Genomic DNA, 18,809 nt, shown 5'->3' on the forward strand with positions numbered 1-18,809 from the left:
TGTTGGGAGCGACCACTGATCTCCTCGTTGCTCTCGGAAGGCATTTAGACCATATCTGTCTATCCAGAAAGACAGGTCCTTCTGCACTCCCCCTATGGTTAGGGTTTGCTTTCCCTCTCTTAAAGCGTCCAAGAGACGTTGTTGCAAGTTACCGTCCCCGGACCTTGAGGATGAAGATGGGTGGGCCCGCTGTCCCCCCGCTGCCACACCAGCATAAGACCTGCCGGATGTCACAGCAAGAGGAGCGCCAGGCCCATTGCCCCTGGTTGATACCCCATCCCCACCACCCACCACCTCACCACCTACAGACACAGCACTCAACACCCCATTACCAGCAGACACTCCAGCAACTTTATTTACAGACACCTGCATACCCCCAGCAGTTCCCACATCCACAGCCGCAACTTTTTTATTTAACCCACCAGGTCCCCCTGCAGTCATCCTTCTGGCCAGGCCTGGTCCTATGTTATGTATTTTTCCTGTACATTTTGTGTGGGTAGACACTGCTTCAGTCTCCGCATCATCAGGCACCTTTGCAGGGACGCCACCAGATGTTATAAGCGGTGTCCCCGCTGTGCCCTCCGCCTCATTAACCTCCATCTTTTCTATGTGCGGAACATTTTTGGGAAAGGGGCCACCGCCGCCCCCGACGCCAGCAGCCCCCTTCTCGCCTACACCACTTTTCAGTGATGCGGACGAAGGAGCCACTGATGTCACTGGAGCCGCCTCCGGCGCCGGACCACTCCCCCCTCCCACAGAGGAGTGGCCAACAGAGCCGGAGCCCCCTCTGTGACCGCCCTTGTCCGGAACGTCTGACGGCTTGACACCGACAGACTTCCGGCTTTCAGACACCACATCCGGTTTCTGGTTTACCCGTTCTCCAGACCGCTGACTCGCATCAGAGACCAGTTTCCCGGGCTCGCCATTAACCGGACACGGGGACACACCCCCTGGCGTCACCAGGCCACCAGTACCGCCCCCTTTGCAGGGGTTGGCGTCCGGCGCCATTTTGACCACCACGTGTTCTAATGCCGGACCCGTAACACTCTCCCCGCATTCCCGCTCCAGCCCCACTGCAGAGGCTTGAGCTGGGGGTCTTGCGGGACCTGCGCCCTGATCCTGACTTGCATCTGGCTCAGAGCACAGGAAGGATCTTGCTGTATACACCATTTTAAATGAACCTTCAGCAGATTTTTTTTCCTTTGTCTTTTTTTTCTTCTTAAATTTTTTTTTCTTTTGCTTTTCCTCCTCTGCGGGTAACTCTGCACCGAAACAAAATCCCTGGAAGGATACCGGCGACTCCACGTTACGGATCTGTGTAAGTAATCCTGGAGGCCGCTCACTGTCAGTATCAAAACTCTCCTGATTTCTCCCAGCTGTGAGTCCACCCTCCTCCTCCTCACTGCTCCTGGGTGCATCAGAATCTGAGCCTTCTCTGGACTTTGCATTCTCATGCTCCATTTTCTCCCCCACAATTTCCTTTGTTGTGTCTGGGGCTCTGCTGTCTTCCTCCACACTTTCTATTTTTATAGGTGCTGCCATCTCGGCAAACCTCTCTTCATTTTTTAATTTTTCACCAAACACCCCTCCGCCTGCCAAAATCTCATCACGTCTCTCTTCCACTTCTTTTATTTCCTCCAACAAGGATTTCACATTTAAAAGGTATCGGGACCTCTTACCTCCTGTGGCTTTTGCAGCTCTTCCTCTGGCGACCGCCAAGTCCGCACTGAGCCGTTGCAGCGACTTCCTGAGGTCCCGATACTCCTCCAACCGCATAGCCAGACGGGAGCTGAAGTTCTCCACCGTCTCTCCGGTCCTCAGCTGTCCCCATTCCTCCACACGACCGTCATCCAAATGTCCGGACGGCGCTGGTCCTTCTCCAGATGACAACACCTCGATCACCCTGCCGGACCGCGTCTCCATACCCTTATCCAGGGTTCCAGCGTCAGGGGGAGCCAGGACAGCCTTGCCCCGAGATGATCTCCTCACCCCCGCGACTGTTTGCATATTCCCAGCCAGCTGGGATGACCCTCTACCCCCCGCTGGCATGCTCCGGGAGGTAGAGGTCTGAGGCTCCATCCTAGGATGGAACCCCCCTCAGGGTACTTTCCAAGCCCAGGCAGATGGTATGAGGCCTGGGCAGATAGAATAAGGAAAGTCCCTGGATCCAAGGCCTGCACGGTAGTCTCAGCAGCTCTCTCCACACCTCCTACTCCACCCACTCCAGAGCTGCACTCACTATTCTGCTGGTGTAGTCACTGTGTACATACATTACATTACTTATCCTGTACTGATCCTGAGTTACATCCTGTATTATACTCCAGAGCTGCACTCACTATTCTGCTGGTGGAGTCACTGTGTACATACATTACATTACTTATCCTGTACTGATCCTGAGTTACATCCTGTATTATACTCCAGAGCTGCACTCACTATTCTGCTGGTGTAGTCACTGTGTACATACATTACATTACTTATCCTGTACTGATCCTGAGTTACATCCTGTATTATACTCCAGAGCTGCACTCACTATTCTCCTGGTGGAGTCACTGTGTACATACATTACATTACTTATCCTGTACTGATCCTGAGTTACATCCTGTATTATACTCCAGAGCTGCACTCACTATTCTGCTGGTGGAGTTACTGTGTACATACATTACATTACTTATCCTGTACTGATCCTTAGTTACATCCTGTATTATTACTCCAGAACTGCACTCACTATTCTGCTGGTGCAGTCACGGTGTAACATACATTACATTACATATCCTGTACTGATCCTGAGTTACATCCTGTATTATACTCCAGAGCTGCACTCACTATTCTGCTGGTGGAGTCACTGTGTACATACATTACATTACTTATCCTGTACTGATCCTGAGTTACATCCTGTATTATTACTCCAGAACTGCACTCACTATTCTGCTGGTGGAGTCACTGTGTACATACATTACATTACTTATCCTGTACTGATCCTGAGTTACATCCTGTATTATACTCCAGAGCTGCACTCACTATTCTGCTGGTGGAGTCACTGTGTACATACATTACATTACTTATCCTGTACTGATCCTGAGTTACATCCTGTATTATACTCCAGAGCAGCACTCACTATTCTGCTGGTGGAGTCACTGTGTACATACATTACATTACTTATCCTGTACTGATCCTGAGTTACATCCTGTATTATTACTCCAGAGCTGCCCTCACTATTCTGCTGGTGGAGTCACTGCGTACATACATTACATTACTTATCCTGTACTGATCCTGAGTTACATCCTGTATTATTACTCCAGAACTGCACTCTCTATTCTGCTGGTGGAGTTACTGTGTACATACATTACATTACTTATCCTGTACTGATCCTGAGTTATATCCTGTATTATACTCCAGAGCTGCACTCACTATTCTGCTGGTGGAGTCACTGTGTACATACATTACATTACTTATCCTGTACTGATCCTGAGTTACATCCTGTATTATACTCCAGAGCTGCACTCACTATTCTTCTGGTGGAGTCACTGTGTACATACATTACTTATCCTGTACTGATCCTGAGTTATATCCTATATTATACTCCAGAGCTGCACTCACTATTCTGCTGGTGGAGTCACTGTGTACATACATTACATTACTTATCCTGTACTGATCCTGAGTTACATCCTGTATTATTACTCCAGAACTGCACTCACTATTCTGCTGGTGGAGTCACGGTGTAACATACATTACATTACATATCCTGTACTGATCCTGAGTTACATCCTGTATTATACTCCAGAGCTGCACTCACTATTCTGCTGGTGGAGTCACTGTGTACATACATTACATTACTTATCCTGTACTGATCCTGAGTTACATCCTGTATTATTACTCCAGAACTGCACTCACTATTCTGCTGGTGGAGTCACTGTGTACATACATTACAATACTTATCCTGTACTGATCCTGAGTTACATCCTGTATTATTACTCCAGAGCTGCCCTCACTATTCTGCTGGTGGAGTCACTGTGTACATACATTACATTACTTATCCTGTACTGATCCTGAGTTACATCCTGTATTATTACTCCAGAACTGCACTCACTATTCTGCTGGTGGAGTCACTGTGTACATACATTACATTACTGATCCTGAGTTACATCCTGTATTATACTCCAGAGCTGCACTCACTATTCTGCTGGTGGAGTCACTGTGTACATACATTACATTACTTATCCTGTACTGATCCTGAGTTACATCCTGTATTATTACTCCAGAACTGCACTCACTATTCTGCAGGTGGAGTCACTGTGTACATACATTACATTTCTTATCCTGTACTGATCCTGAGTTACATCCTGTATTATACTCCAGAGCTGCACTAACTATTCTGCTGGTGGAGTCACTGTGTACATACATTACATTACTTATCCTGTACTGATCCTGAGTTACATTCTGTATTATACTCCAGAGCTGCACTCACTATTCTGCTGGTGGAGTCACTGTGTACATACATTACATTACTGATCCTGAGTTACATCCTGTATTATTACTCCAGAACTGCACTCACTATGCTGCTTTAACTCAAATGCTGAAGTGTTTTATGATGTTTTACATTTGAGTTACGATAAATTAACATACAGACACATACAAAAAGTTTCCCCACCCTAAAACAATAGAAAAAAAAAAGTTTGAAACCCATAGAATCATATTTTTAGAATGATGAAGGAATAAGGAAACGCCATTGGGTGACTACAGGTCGGACACATTTCCATGGTGATGAGTTTATTGTTTGCGTTTTATCTCCACAGAGAAAATGAAGGAGAAAAAGAAAGATACAGTAATCTCCTCCAGATACAGCCCGGCAGCCCTGATACATCTCTTAATTCAAGTGTCTTTTTCAATCAAATGGACCATTGACTGCGGCTGCTGGAGGCCGGGCGCTGCGCGGGGTACATACACGATGTATAGGGGAACGGCGGACAAAGAAAATCAGATATGTTTTGATTATTACAGGAACAATAAAGCTTATTAAATAGAGAAAGACAATAGGAACCGCAAATCTGTGGCAGATAGAAGATGTTTTTTGTTCTTGCTGTATCTATGAGTTTTTTAAGTGTATAGAATTTGTTTATAACAAAGAATAAAAAACCCTTAAAATCTATCTATCTATCTATCTATCTATCTATCTATCTATCTATCTATCTATCTATCTATCTATCTCTCTCTCTCTCTCTCTCTCTCTCTCTCTCTCTCTCTCTCTATCTATCTATCTATCTATCTATCTATCTATCTATCTATCTATCTATCTATCTATCTATCTATCTATCTATCTATCTCATATCTATCTATCTATCTATCTATCTATCTATCTATCTATCTCATATCTATCTATCTATCTATCTATCTATCTATCTATCTATCTATCTATCTATCTATCTATCTATCTATCTATCTATCTATCTATCTCATATCTATCTATCTATCTATCTATCTATCTATCTATCTATCTATCTATCTATCTATCTATCTATCTATCTATCTATCTATCTATCTATCTATCTATCTATCTATCTATCTATCTATCTATCTATCTATCTACCTATCTATCTCATATCTATCTATCTATCTATCTATCTATCTATCTATCTATCTATCTATCTATCTATCTATCTATCTATCTATCTATCTATCTATCTATCTATCTATCTATCTATCTCATATCTATCTATCTATCTATCTATCTATCTATCTATCTATCTATCTATCTATCTATCTATCTATCTATCTATCTATCTATCTATCTATCTATCTATCTCATATCTATCTATCTCATATCTATCTATCTATCTATCTATCTATCTATCTATCTATCTATCTATCTATCTATCTATCTATCTATCTATCTATCTATCTATCTATCTATCTATCTATCTATCTATCTATCTATCTCATATCTATCTATCTATCTATCTATCTATCTATCTATCTATCTATCTATCTATCTATCTATCTATCTATCTATCTATCTATCTATCTATCTATCTATCTATCTATCTATCTATCTATCTATCTATCTCTCTATCTCTCTATCTCTCTATCTCTCTATCTATCTATCTATCTATCTATCTATCTATCTATCTATCTATCTATCTATCTATCTATCTATCTATCTCATATCTATCTATCTATCTATCTATCTATCTATCTATCTATCTATCTATCTATCTATCTATCTATCTATCTATCTATCTATCTATCTATCTATCTATCTATCTCATATCTATCTATCTATCTATCTATCTATCTATCTATCTATCTATCTATCTATCTATCTATCTATCTATCTATCTATCTATCTATCTATCTATCTATCTATCTCATATCTATCTATCTATCTATCTATCTATCTATCTATCTATCTATCTATCTATCTATCTATCTATCTATCTATCTATCTATCTATCTATCTATCTATCTATCTCATATCTATCTATCTATCTATCTATCTATCTATCTATCTATCTATCTATCTATCTATCTATCTATCTATCTATCTATCTATCTATCTATCTATCTATCTATCTATCTATCTATCTATCTATCTATCTATCTATCTATCATCATACTAACTGTATCACTATTACTTTGGCTTTGTAGGACAGTATTATTTGGGCACTGTGTGTAACTATTTTCTTTATAAATTATTTTTATTTGTGTAATGTTTGGCAGTATTATTGGGACACTGCATGGTACTATTATTTGATTAATAAAGGGCACTATTATTTGGTGGGTGTAGGGCACTGTCATTTTGGCAGCACTATTTGGGCACCGTATTGTACCATTATATGGGGACTACATGGCATTGTTACATGGTTAGTAAGGTTGAAAAAAGTCATATGTCTATCAAGCTCAACCAAGGGATGGGAAAAGAGCACTGTATGGTGGTATTATTTGGTTTCTGTAAGTTGGTATTATTTGAGCACTGTATGGTGGTATTATTTGAGCACTGTATGGTGGTATTATTTGGGCACTCTATGGTGGTATTATTTGGGGACTGTATGGTGGTATTATTTGAGCACCGTAAGGTGGTATTATTTGTTTACTGCATTGTGGTATTATCGGTGCACTGTATGGTGGTATTATTTGGTTACTGTATGGTGGTATTATTTGAGCACTGTATGGTGGTATTATTTGGTTACTGTATGGTGGTATTATATGAGCACTGTGTGGTGGTATTATTTGGTTTCTGTACGGTGGTATTATTTGAGCACTGTATAGTGGTATTATTTGAGCACTGTATGGTGATATTATCTGTGCACTGTATGGTGGTATTATCGATGCACTGTATGGTGGTATTATTTGAGCACTGTATGGTGGTATTATTTGAGCACTGTATGGTGGTATTATTTGGTTACTGTATGGTGGTATTATATGAGCACTGTGTGGTGGTATTATTTGGTTTCTGTACAGTGGTATTATTTGAGCACTGTATAGTGGTATTATTTGAGCACTGTCTGGTGGTATTATTTGGTTTCTGTATGCTGGTATTATTTGAGCACTGTATGGTGGTATTATTTGAGCACTGTATGGTGGTATTATTTGGTTACTGTATGGTGGTATTATATGAGCACTGTGTGGTGGTATTATTTGGTTTCTGTACGGTGGTATTATTTGAGCACTGTATGGTGGTATTATATGAGCACTGTCTGGTGGTATTATTTGGTTTCTGTATGGTGGTATTATTTGAGCACTGTATGGTGGGTGTAGGGCACTGTCATTTTGGCAGCACTATTTGGGCACCGTATTGTACCATTATATGGGGACTACATGGCATTGTTACATGGTTAGTAAGGTTGAAAAAAGTCATATGTCTATCAAGCTCAACCAAGGGATGGGAAAAGAGCACTGTATGGTGGTATTATTTGGTTTCTGTAAGTTGGTATTATTTGAGCACTGTATGGTGGTATTATTTGAGCACTGTATGGTGGTATTATTTGGGCACTCTATGGTGGTATTATTTGGGGACTGTATGGTGGTATTATTTGAGCACCGTAAGGTGGTATTATTTGTTTACTGCATTGTGGTATTATCGGTGCACTGTATGGTGGTATTATTTGGTTACTGTATGGTGGTATTATTTGAGCACTGTATGGTGGTATTATTTGGTTACTGTATGGTGGTATTATATGAGCACTGTGTGGTGGTATTATTTGGTTTCTGTACGGTGGTATTATTTGAGCACTGTATAGTGGTATTATTTGAGCACTGTATGGTGATATTATCTGTGCACTGTATGGTGGTATTATCGATGCACTGTATGGTGGTATTATTTGAGCACTGTATGGTGGTATTATTTGAGCACTGTATGGTGGTATTATTTGGTTACTGTATGGTGGTATTATATGAGCACTGTGTGGTGGTATTATTTGGTTTCTGTACAGTGGTATTATTTGAGCACTGTATAGTGGTATTATTTGAGCACTGTCTGGTGGTATTATTTGGTTTCTGTATGCTGGTATTATTTGAGCACTGTATGGTGGTATTATTTGAGCACTGTATGGTGGTATTATTTGGTTACTGTATGGTGGTATTATATGAGCACTGTGTGGTGGTATTATTTGGTTTCTGTACGGTGGTATTATTTGAGCACTGTATGGTGGTATTATATGAGCACTGTCTGGTGGTATTATTTGGTTTCTGTATGGTGGTATTATTTGAGCACTGTATGGTGGGTGTAGGGCACTGTCATTTTGGCAGCACTATTTGGGCACCGTATTGTACCATTATATGGGGACTACATGGCATTGTTACATGGTTAGTAAGGTTGAAAAAAGTCATATGTCTATCAAGCTCAACCAAGGGATGGGAAAAGAGCACTGTATGGTGGTATTATTTGGTTTCTGTAAGTTGGTATTATTTGAGCACTGTATGGTGGTATTATTTGAGCACTGTATGGTGGTATTATTTGGGCACTCTATGGTGGTATTATTTGGGGACTGTATGGTGGTATTATTTGAGCACCGTAAGGTGGTATTATTTGTTTACTGCATTGTGGTATTATCGGTGCACTGTATGGTGGTATTATTTGGTTACTGTATGGTGGTATTATTTGCGCACTGTATGGTGGTATTATTTGGTTACTGTATGGTGGTATTATATGAGCACTGTGTGGTGGTATTATTTGGTTTCTGTACGGTGGTATTATTTGAGCACTGTATAGTGGTATTATTTGAGCACTGTATGGTGATATTATCTGTGCACTGTATGGTGGTATTATCGATGCACTGTATGGTGGTATTATTTGAGCACTGTATGGTGGTATTATTTGAGCACTGTATGGTGGTATTATTTGGTTACTGTATGGTGGTATTATATGAGCACTGTGTGGTGGTATTATTTGGTTTCTGTACGGTGGTATTATTTGAGCACTGTATGGTGGTATTATATGAGCACTGTCTGGTGGTATTATTTGGTTTCTGTATGGTGGTATTATTTGAGCACTGTATGGTGGTGTTATTTGAGCACTGTATGGTGGTATTATCTGTGCACTGTATGGTGGTATTATTTGAGCACTGTATGGTGGTTTTATTTGAGCACTGTATGGTGGTATTATCTGTGCACTGTATGGTGGTATTATCTGTGCACTGTATGGTGGTATTATTTGAGCACTGTATGGTGGTTTTATTTGAGCACTGTATGGTGGTGTTATTTGAGCACTGTATGGTGGTATTATTTAGGCACTTTATGGGGGTATTATTTGGGCACTGTATGGTGGTATTATTTGAGCACTGTATGGTGGTATTATTTGAGCACTGTATGATGGTATTATTTAGGCACTTTATGGGGGTATTATTTGGGCACTGTATGGTGGTATTATTTGTGCAAAGTATGGTGGTATTATTTGAGCACTATATGGTGGTATTATTTGGGGACTGTATGATGGTATTATTTGAGCACTGTATGTTGGTATTATTTGAGCACTGTATGGTGGTATTATTTGAGCACTGTATGGTGATATTATTTGTGCACTGTATGGTGGTATTATTTGGTTTCTGTATGCTGGTATTATTTGAGCACTGTATGGTGGTATTATTTGAGCACTGTATGGTGGTATTATTTGGTTACTGTATGGTGGTATTATATGAGCACTGTGTGGTGGTATTATTTGGTTTCTGTACGGTGGTATTATTTGAGCACTGTATGGTGGTATTATATGAGCACTGTCTGGTGGTATTATTTGGTTTCTGTATGGTGGTATTATTTGAGCACTGTATGGTGGTGTTATTTGAGCACTGTATGGTGGTATTATCTGTGCACTGTATGGTGGTATTATCTGTGCACTGTATGGTGGTATTATTTGAGCACTGTATGGTGGTTTTATTTGAGCACTGTATGGTGGTGTTATTTGAGCACTGTATGGTGGTATTATTTAGGCACTTTATGGGGGTATTATTTGGGCACTGTATGGTGGTATTATTTGAGCACTGTATGGTGGTATTATTTGAGCACTGTATGATGGTATTATTTAGGCACTTTATGGGGGTATTATTTGGGCACTGTATGGTGGTATTATTTGTGCACAGTATGGTGGTATTATTTGAGCACTATATGGTGGTATTATTTGGGGACTGTATGATGGTATTATTTGAGCACTGTATGGTGGTATTATTTGAGCACTGTATGGTGGTATTATTTGAGCACTGTATGGTGATATTATTTGTGCACTGTATGGTGGTATTATTTGGTTTCTGTATGCTGGTATTATTTGAGCACTGTATGGTGGTATTATTTGAGCACTGTATGGTGGTATTATTTGGTTACTGTATGGTGGTATTATATGAGCACTGTGTGGTGGTGTTATTTGGTTTCTGTACGGTGGTATTATTTGAGCACTGTATGGTGGTATTATATGAGCACTGTCTGGTGGTATTATTTGGTTTCTGTATGGTGGTATTATTTGAGCATTGTATGGTGGTGTTATTTGAGCACTGTATGGTGGTATTATCTGTGCACTGTATGGTGGTATTATCTGTGCACTGTATGGTGGTATTATTTGAGCACTGTATGGTGGTTTTATTTGAGCACTGTATGGTTGTGTTATTTGAGCACTGTATGGTGGTATTATTTAGGCACTTTATGGGGGTATTATTTGGGCACTGTATGGTGGTATTATTTGAGCACTGTATGGTGGTATTATTTGAGCACTGTATGATGGTATTATTTAGGCACTTTATGGGGGTATTATTTGGGCACTGTATGGTGGTATTATTTGTGCACAGTATGGTGGTATTATTTGAGCACTATATGGTGGTATTATTTGGGGACTGTATGATGGTATTATTTGAGCACTGTATGTTGGTATTATTTGAGCACTGTATGGTGGTATTATTTGAGCACTGTATGGTGATATTATTTGTGCACTGTATGGTGGTATTATTTGAGAACTGTATGCTGGCATTATTTGAGCACTCTATGGTGGTATTAGTTAGGCACTCTATGGTGGTATTATTTGGGCACTGTATAGTGGTATTATTTGGGGACTACATGGCCCTGTTATTTAGGCAGAATATGGCAGTATTCTTTAGGCACTGTGTGTCATTATTATTTGTGTAAATTTTTCACACCATAAAATACAAAAAAGAAGAAACTTGCCTATTCCTGGAGTAACCCTTGCATAGGAAACATAGCAGATTAATCCTTTCGTGCACCACAATGTAATAGCACGTCCTGGCGCGGGGGGTGATGTATGGAGCAGGCTCACGGGCTGAGCTCGCTCCATACACTGTGGGTGTCAAAAGTGTATTACTACAGATCGTCCCGCAAAAAAATAAGTCCTATCACCGCTCAATCTACCAAAAAATTAAAAAGTTCCAGGTCTCAGAATGTGGTGAAACAAAACAAATTTATTTTTTTAACAACAATTTTTTGTTTTTTCTTTGTAAAAGTAGTGAAATATAAAAGAACCCATATAAACTTGGTATTGCCGTAATCATATTGAGCCACAGAATAAAGTTATATTGTCTTTTTTACCGCACAGTGAAAGCCATAAAAACGAAACCCCCAAAACAATGGAGGAATCACAGTTTTTCCCAATTTCAGCCCACAAAGAATTTTTTGCAGTTTCCCTGTACATTATATGGTACTTTAAATGATGGCATTAGATACTACAACTCCACCTGCAAAAAATAAACACTCACACCACTCTATGGGAGAAAAAATAAAAAAGTTATGCTTCTTGGAAGGTGGGGAGTGAAGAACGAAAATGAAAAAGCAAACAATGGCTCAGTCCTGAAAGGGTTAACTTAGAGGTTTCTATTGGTCTTATTTAAGAAATAGAAATTTATTGACTGACTCAACAGGATATAAAATCTGTGTTAACATGTTTTCCCTAGTTGTCACAGGCAAGAACAAAAACATCTAAAGCAGCTCTACAAACAGCCACCATATCTCAGCTTCCTGGACCCTTGAGAATGTGATATAAGTGAATTGCAGTAGTTCTTGATTTTTATTAGGGTTAGTTAAAGGGGTTCTGCATTTTGGACAATCTCTACTTATTAGAAGTATCTGGAAAAAAGGCAGATCACAGAGTCCCTCTGCTATTACCCCTGGCAATAAATTGTAATCTATGGGCAAATATGATAGTAAGTGGTTTATTTCCCTGCAGCGCCACCAGAGGGAAAAGGAAGAATTACACAGTGTCCATTCATATCAATGTGTTGTCTGTGTCATACAGGACATGCCAGGTCCTCCAGAGAGAGAGAGAGAGAGAGAGAGAGACGCTCTTTATAACAACTCTCCACTGTGGAAAAGTGAAGAGGATCCTGAACAGAGAACCCCCCCTCTATTAACCCAGAATTTCCTAAAAGGTTATAGACTGATTTTTTTGTTTTTTTAACTAGACAACCCCTTTAAGCTTTAAACCTAAAAACAGAATGACCTCTACAAGTGTACGCGGACTGTGAGCCACTTCATAACAGGTCATTCGGTAATTGCAGGTTGTTTAAATTAAGCTTCTATGTGGAAGTCTGTAATCGATGAGAGGTTACCACTGGTCTGTAATTGACTATAGGCTATCCCGACCATGGTCACTGCTGTAACCCCCAAGGTCAGCGCGGATCCGTATAGTCATCAAATTGCAGGTTCCATCGGCTAGCTGGAAAATCAATGGTTATTGCCGCATTACTCTAAAGCCGGTTTAGTGGCTGTCACGGCAATCAGATTAATTAGGGATACGGCCACTTGGAATGAGTAAACTCTATGGCAGTATAAGTTAATTGTGTCATTACTAGATCCCCTTGGGGAGTAAACATCTGGTAGATTTCTTTTTAAATGCTCTTGCAGAGACGAAGCTGAATAATAAGATAAAAAGAGATGTGTAGGACCCACAAGACATTTTATAGTCCACATGATGTTCTATTTACCCGCAGTTATTATGTTTATTTGTCCGAAAAGTCAACACGGATATACATAAAGAAATATGTCAATCTTTGTAACATATAAGCTAAGGCTGCACACGGATTTACTAGTGAAGATGATGTGCAATAAGATTGTTGAGCGACAGTGAGGCCTATAGAAATCAATGGATTTCATTTAAATCTATAGGTATTCCATAGGATGTGCCACAAATGTCTGATTGGTGGGGTTGCATCTGCTGGGGCCCCCATTCTCATCATCAGTGGTGGTTGATTTTCCATGATCAGATATTTATGGCATTATCATATGTATATGGAATACACCTTTAAGAAAACTCCAAACACGGTTGGCCTAAGGAATAACATCCGGTGCCCCTGCTGAGGTGGGCGTCAAAGATGACCTGGCATGCAAGGCTTGAGACCACCAACTCCTAATATTAATTGTATTGCAGTATTAGTTAGACATTGTATAGCAGTGATATTACAATACTTTTATGTATGAAGCTGTTATTTAGTCACTGTATGGCAGAATTTGAGAACGATATATCATGGCATTTACTTGTCTGGTATTGCCACTTAGGCACTGAACAGTATATTATTTATGTCAGTGACCGCACTGCAAAACATTGTTATTAAAGCACTTGTAGGTAAGTGTTTATTGGCCGATGTATGATAATATTTGGACACCTTGATAAATGACGCTTATACTTAGTCAATATTGTTTGGACACTAAAACAAGGCACTGCACAACGCATAGTCCAAGCTGACTACATCTGTATTTAATGTTAGTAAAGAGTATCTGTCAGCTCTCCTGTGTAATGCAGTATAGAGGATCTGTCAGCTCTCCTGTGTAATGCAGTATAGAGGATCTGTCAGCTCTCCTGTGTGGTGTAGTATAGCGTATCTGTCAGTTCTCCTGTGTGGTGTAGTATAGGGGATATGTCAGTTCTCCTGTGAGGTGTAGTATAGGGGATCTGTCAGCTCTCCTGTGTGGTGTAGTATAGAGGAGCTGTCAGCTCTCCTGTGGTGTAGTATAGAGGAGCTGTCAGCTCTCCTGTGTGGTGTAGTATAGAGGATCTGTCAGCTCTCCTGTGTGGTGTAGTATAGAGGATCTGTCAGCTCTCCTGTGTGGTGTAGTATAGAGGATCTGTCAGCTCTCCTGTGTAGTGTGGTATAGAGGATCTGTCAGCTCTCCTGTGTGGTGTAGTATAGAGGGTCTGTCAGCTCTCCTGTGTGGTGTAGTATAGAGGATCTGTCAGTTCTCCTGTGCAGTGTACTATAGAGGACCTGTCAGCTCTCCTGTGTGGTGTAGTATAGAGGATCTGTCAGCTCTCCTGTGTGGTGTAGTATAGAGGATCTGTCAGTTCTCCTGTGTGGTGTAGTATAGAGGATCTGTCAGCTCTCCTGTGTGGTGTAGTATAGAGGATCTGTTAGCTCTTCTGTCTGATGTAGTTTAGAGGATCTGTCAGTTCTCCTGTGTGGTGTAGTATAGAGGATCTGTCATCTCTCCTGTGAGGTGTAGTATAGAGGATCTGTCAGTTCTCCTGTGTGGTGTAGTATAGAGGATCTGTCAGCTCTCCTGTGTGGTGTAGTATAGAGGATCTGTCAGCTCTCCTGTGTGGTGTAGTATAGAGGATCTGTCAGCTCTCCTGTGTGGTGTAGTATAGAGGATCTGTCAGCTCTCCTGTGTAGTGTGGTATAGAGGATCTGTCAGCTCTCCTGTGTGGTGTAGTATAGAGGGTCTGTCAGCTCTCCTGTGTGGTGTAGTATAGAGGATCTGTCAGTTCTCCTGTGCAGTGTACTATAGAGGACCTGTCAGCTCTCCTGTGTGGTGTAGTATAGAGGATCTGTCAGCTCTCCTGTGTGGTGTAGTATAGAGGATCTGTCAGTTCTCCTGTGTGGTGTAGTATAGAGGATCTGTCAGCTCTCCTGTGTGGTGTAGTATAGAGGATCTGTTAGCTCTTCTGTCTGATGTAGTTTAGAGGATCTGTCAGTTCTCCTGTGTGGTGTAGTATAGAGGATCTGTCATCTCTCCTGTGAGGTGTAGTATAGAGGATCTGTCAGTTCTCCTGTGTGGTGTAGTATAGAGGATCTGTCAGCTCTCCTGTGTGGTGTAGTGTAGAAGATCTGTCAGCTCTCCTGTGTGGTATAGTATAGAGGATCTGTCATCTCTCCTGTGTGGTGTAGTATAGAGGAGCTGTCCCCTCTCCTGTGTGGTGTAGTATAGAGGATATATCAGCTCTCCTGTGTGGTGTAGTATAGAGGATCTGACAGTTCTCCTGTGTGGTGTAGTATAGAGGATCTGGCAGCTCTCCTGTGTGGTGTAGTATAGAGGATCTGTCAGTTCTCCTGTGTGGTGTAGTATAGAGGATCTGTCAGTTCTCCTGTGTGGTGTAGTATAGAGGATCTGTCAGCTCTCCTGTGTGGTGTAGTATAGAGGATCTGTCAGTTCTCCTGTGTGGTGTAGTATAGAGGATCTGTCAGCTCTCCTGTGTGGTGTAGTATAGAGGATCTGTCAGCTCTCCTGTGTGGTGTAGTATAGAGGATATATCAGCTCTCCTGTGTGGTGTAGTATAGAGGATCTGACAGTTCTCCTGTGTGGTGTAGTATAGAGGATCTGGCAGCTCTCCTGTGTGGTGTTGTATAGAGGAGCAGCCAGCTCTAATGTGTGGTGTAGTATAGAGGATCTGTCAGCTCTCCTGTGTGGCGTAGCATAGAGGATCTGTCAGTTCTCCTGTGTGGTGTAGTATACAGGATCTGTCATCTCTCCTGTGTGGTGTAGTATAAAGGATCTGTCAGTTCTCCTGTGTGGTGTAGTATAGAGGAGCTGTCAGTTTTACTGTGTGGTGTAGTATAGAGGATCTGTCAGCTCTCCTGTGTGGTGTAGTATAGCGGATCTGTCAGCTCTCCTGTGTGGTGTAGTATAGAGGAGCTGTCAGCTCTCCTATGTGGTGTAGTATAGAGGAGCTGTCAGCTCTCCTGTGTGGTGTAGTGTAGAGGATCTGTCAGCTCTTCTGTGTGGTGTAGTATAGAGGATCTGTCAGCTCTCCTGTGTGGTGTAGTATAGAGGATCTGTCAGCTCTCCTGTGTGGTGTAGTATAGAGGAGCTGTCCCCTCTCATGTGTGGTGTAGTATAGAGGAGCTGTCAGCTCTCCTGTGTGGTGTAGTATAGAGGATCTGTCAGCTCTTCTGTGTGGTGTAGTATAGAGGATCTGTCAGCTCTCCTGTGTGGTGTAGTATAGAGGAGCTGTCAGCTCTCCTGTGTGGTGTAGTATAGAGGAGCTGTCCCCTCTCCTGTGTGGTGTAGTATAGAGGAGCTGTCAGCTCTTCTGTGTGGTGTAGTATAGAGGATCTGTCAGTTCTCCTGTGTGGTGTAGTATAGAGGATCTATCAGCTCTCCTGTGTGGTGTAGTATAGAGGATCTGTCAGTTCTCCTGTGTGGTGTAGTATAGAGGATCTGGCAGCTCTCCTGTGTGGTGTAGTATAGAGGATGTGTCAGTTCTCCTGTGTGGTGTAGTATAGAGGATCTGTCAGCTCTCCTGTGTGGTGTAGTATAGAGGATCTGTCAGCTCTCCTGTGTGGTGTAGTATAGAGGAGCTGTCAGTTCTACTGTGTGGTGTAGTATAGAGTATCTGTCAGCTCTCCTGTGTGGTGTAGTATAGAAGAGCTGTCAGTTCTCCTGTGTGGTGTAGTATAGAGGATCTGGCAGCTCTCCTGTGTGGTGTAGTATAGAGGATCTGGCAGGTCTTCTGTGTGGTGTAGTATGGAGGATCTGTCAGTTCTCCTGTGTGGTGTAGTATAGAGGATCTGTCAGATCTCCTGTGTGGTGTAGTATAGAGGAGCTGTCAGCTCTCCTGTGTGGTGTAGTATAGAGGAGCTGTCAGTTCTCCTGTGTAGTGTAGTATAGAGGATATGTCAGCTCTCCTGTGTGGTGTAGTATAGAGGAGCTGTCAGCTCTCGTGTATGGTGTAGTATAGAGGAGCTATCAGCTCTCCTGTGTGGTGTAGTATAGAGGATCTATCAGTTCTTCTGTGTGGTGTAGTATAGAGGATCTGTCAGCTCTCCTGTGTGGTGTAGTATAGAGGAGCTATCAGCTCTCCTGTGTGGTGTAGTATAGAGGATCTATCAGTTCTTCTGTGTGGTGTAGTATAGAGGATCCGTCAGTTCTCCTGTGTGGTGTAGTATAGAGGAACTGTCAGCTCTCCTGTGTGGTGTAGTATAGAGGATATGTCAGTTCTCCTGTGTGGTGTAGTATAGAGGATATGTCAGTTCTCCTGTGTGGTGTAGTATAGAGGATCTGTCAGCTCTCTTGTGTGATGTAGTATAGAGGATCTGTCAGATCTGCTGTGTGGTGTAGTATAGAGGAGCTGTCAGCTCTCCTGTGTGGTGTAGTATAGAGGATCTGTCAGCTCTCCTGTGTGGTGTAGTATAGAGGATCTGTCAGTTCTCCTGTGTGGTGTAGTATAGAGGATTTGTCAGCTCAGCATTTTGACTTTCCTCTGTTATTCCTCCTGGACATGTATGAATAAATTGACAACTGATCATTACTCTTTCTCTAGTCAATCAAATTTGTCCATAGAAACTTTGACACAATCCAATTAGTGTTGACAGTCTTAGACTGTCCATAGTCGTATCCTATAGACAAAAGTAATAGTGACACCTAGTTGTTAATGTTTTCAGACATTTCCAGGATGAATAACAGAGGGATGGAACAAAGACGAGCTGACAGGTTCTCTTTAAGTACTTTAAAGGTGAAAAATCTTCTTTTTGCATCAGATTCTCATCTTATCATTGTTACATAGAAGTACAGACTCTGCGGGTCTCTGCAGATCCAGCCAAATTAGGTAAAGTGCGTGTTCTACGAGCGTCCCCCGGGGTGTTCTCAAATAATCAGTCTGCGCTGCAACATCCACTCCACAGCACTGCAGACTTGATTGCTTTCTCTCTGGTTACCAGAGAGGCCGATGGCAAATAACTTGTCTTTTTATAATATATTCCATATCTTATGTGCTCCTGGTAATAATGTGCGGTGGCTTTACATGTTCCCAATCAGCGCCAAGAAGTAGAAACAACAGATTTAATGAGGACATGACATATGTATATTACAAGATGTATCACCATCCATCTAATTGCTGGACCATGATAGCTAGTGGTTGTCTCCGGCTCCCAGAATCCTCTCTTGGAATCATCACAAGTTGTAATTAGTTGGTATTAAATCCATGACTCACGATGTATATGTGGCGGATCGCACTGCAGATTATTACTCCATACATTATCCCATGTTAGTAAATATATCCAGAATCTCACTGAAACTCACAAATAGCGCCGCCTCAGTAACTGATCAGTGATGTATCAGTCGTCTAAAACCGCAGATAAATTCTTGGAAATCATCATTTTACCTTCACTAAGATG

At 41.4% G+C, this 18,809-nt stretch overlaps 1 protein-coding gene and 1 long non-coding RNA gene across 3 annotated transcripts in view; one reads left to right on the forward strand and one right to left on the reverse strand.

Moving 5' to 3' along the window:
- The window catches only part of LOC142741655 (uncharacterized), a 29,041-nt gene extending 23,997 nt beyond the window's left edge, over positions 1 to 5,044 (forward strand). For both annotated transcript variants that reach the window (XR_012881220.1, XR_012881221.1), the window contains exon 3: positions 4,794 to 5,044. This is a non-coding gene — a long non-coding RNA (uncharacterized LOC142741655). The remainder of the gene's footprint in view (positions 1 to 4,793) is intronic.
- The window catches only part of LOC142741656 (galactosylgalactosylxylosylprotein 3-beta-glucuronosyltransferase 1-like), a 119,249-nt gene that overhangs the window by 70,338 nt on the left and 30,102 nt on the right, over positions 1 to 18,809 (reverse strand). The gene's annotated exons all lie outside the window — the stretch shown is intronic.

The sequence above is a fragment of the Rhinoderma darwinii genome, chromosome 2 (genome assembly GCF_050947455.1).
Source record: "Rhinoderma darwinii isolate aRhiDar2 chromosome 2, aRhiDar2.hap1, whole genome shotgun sequence".
NCBI lineage: Eukaryota > Metazoa > Chordata > Amphibia > Anura > Rhinodermatidae > Rhinoderma > Rhinoderma darwinii.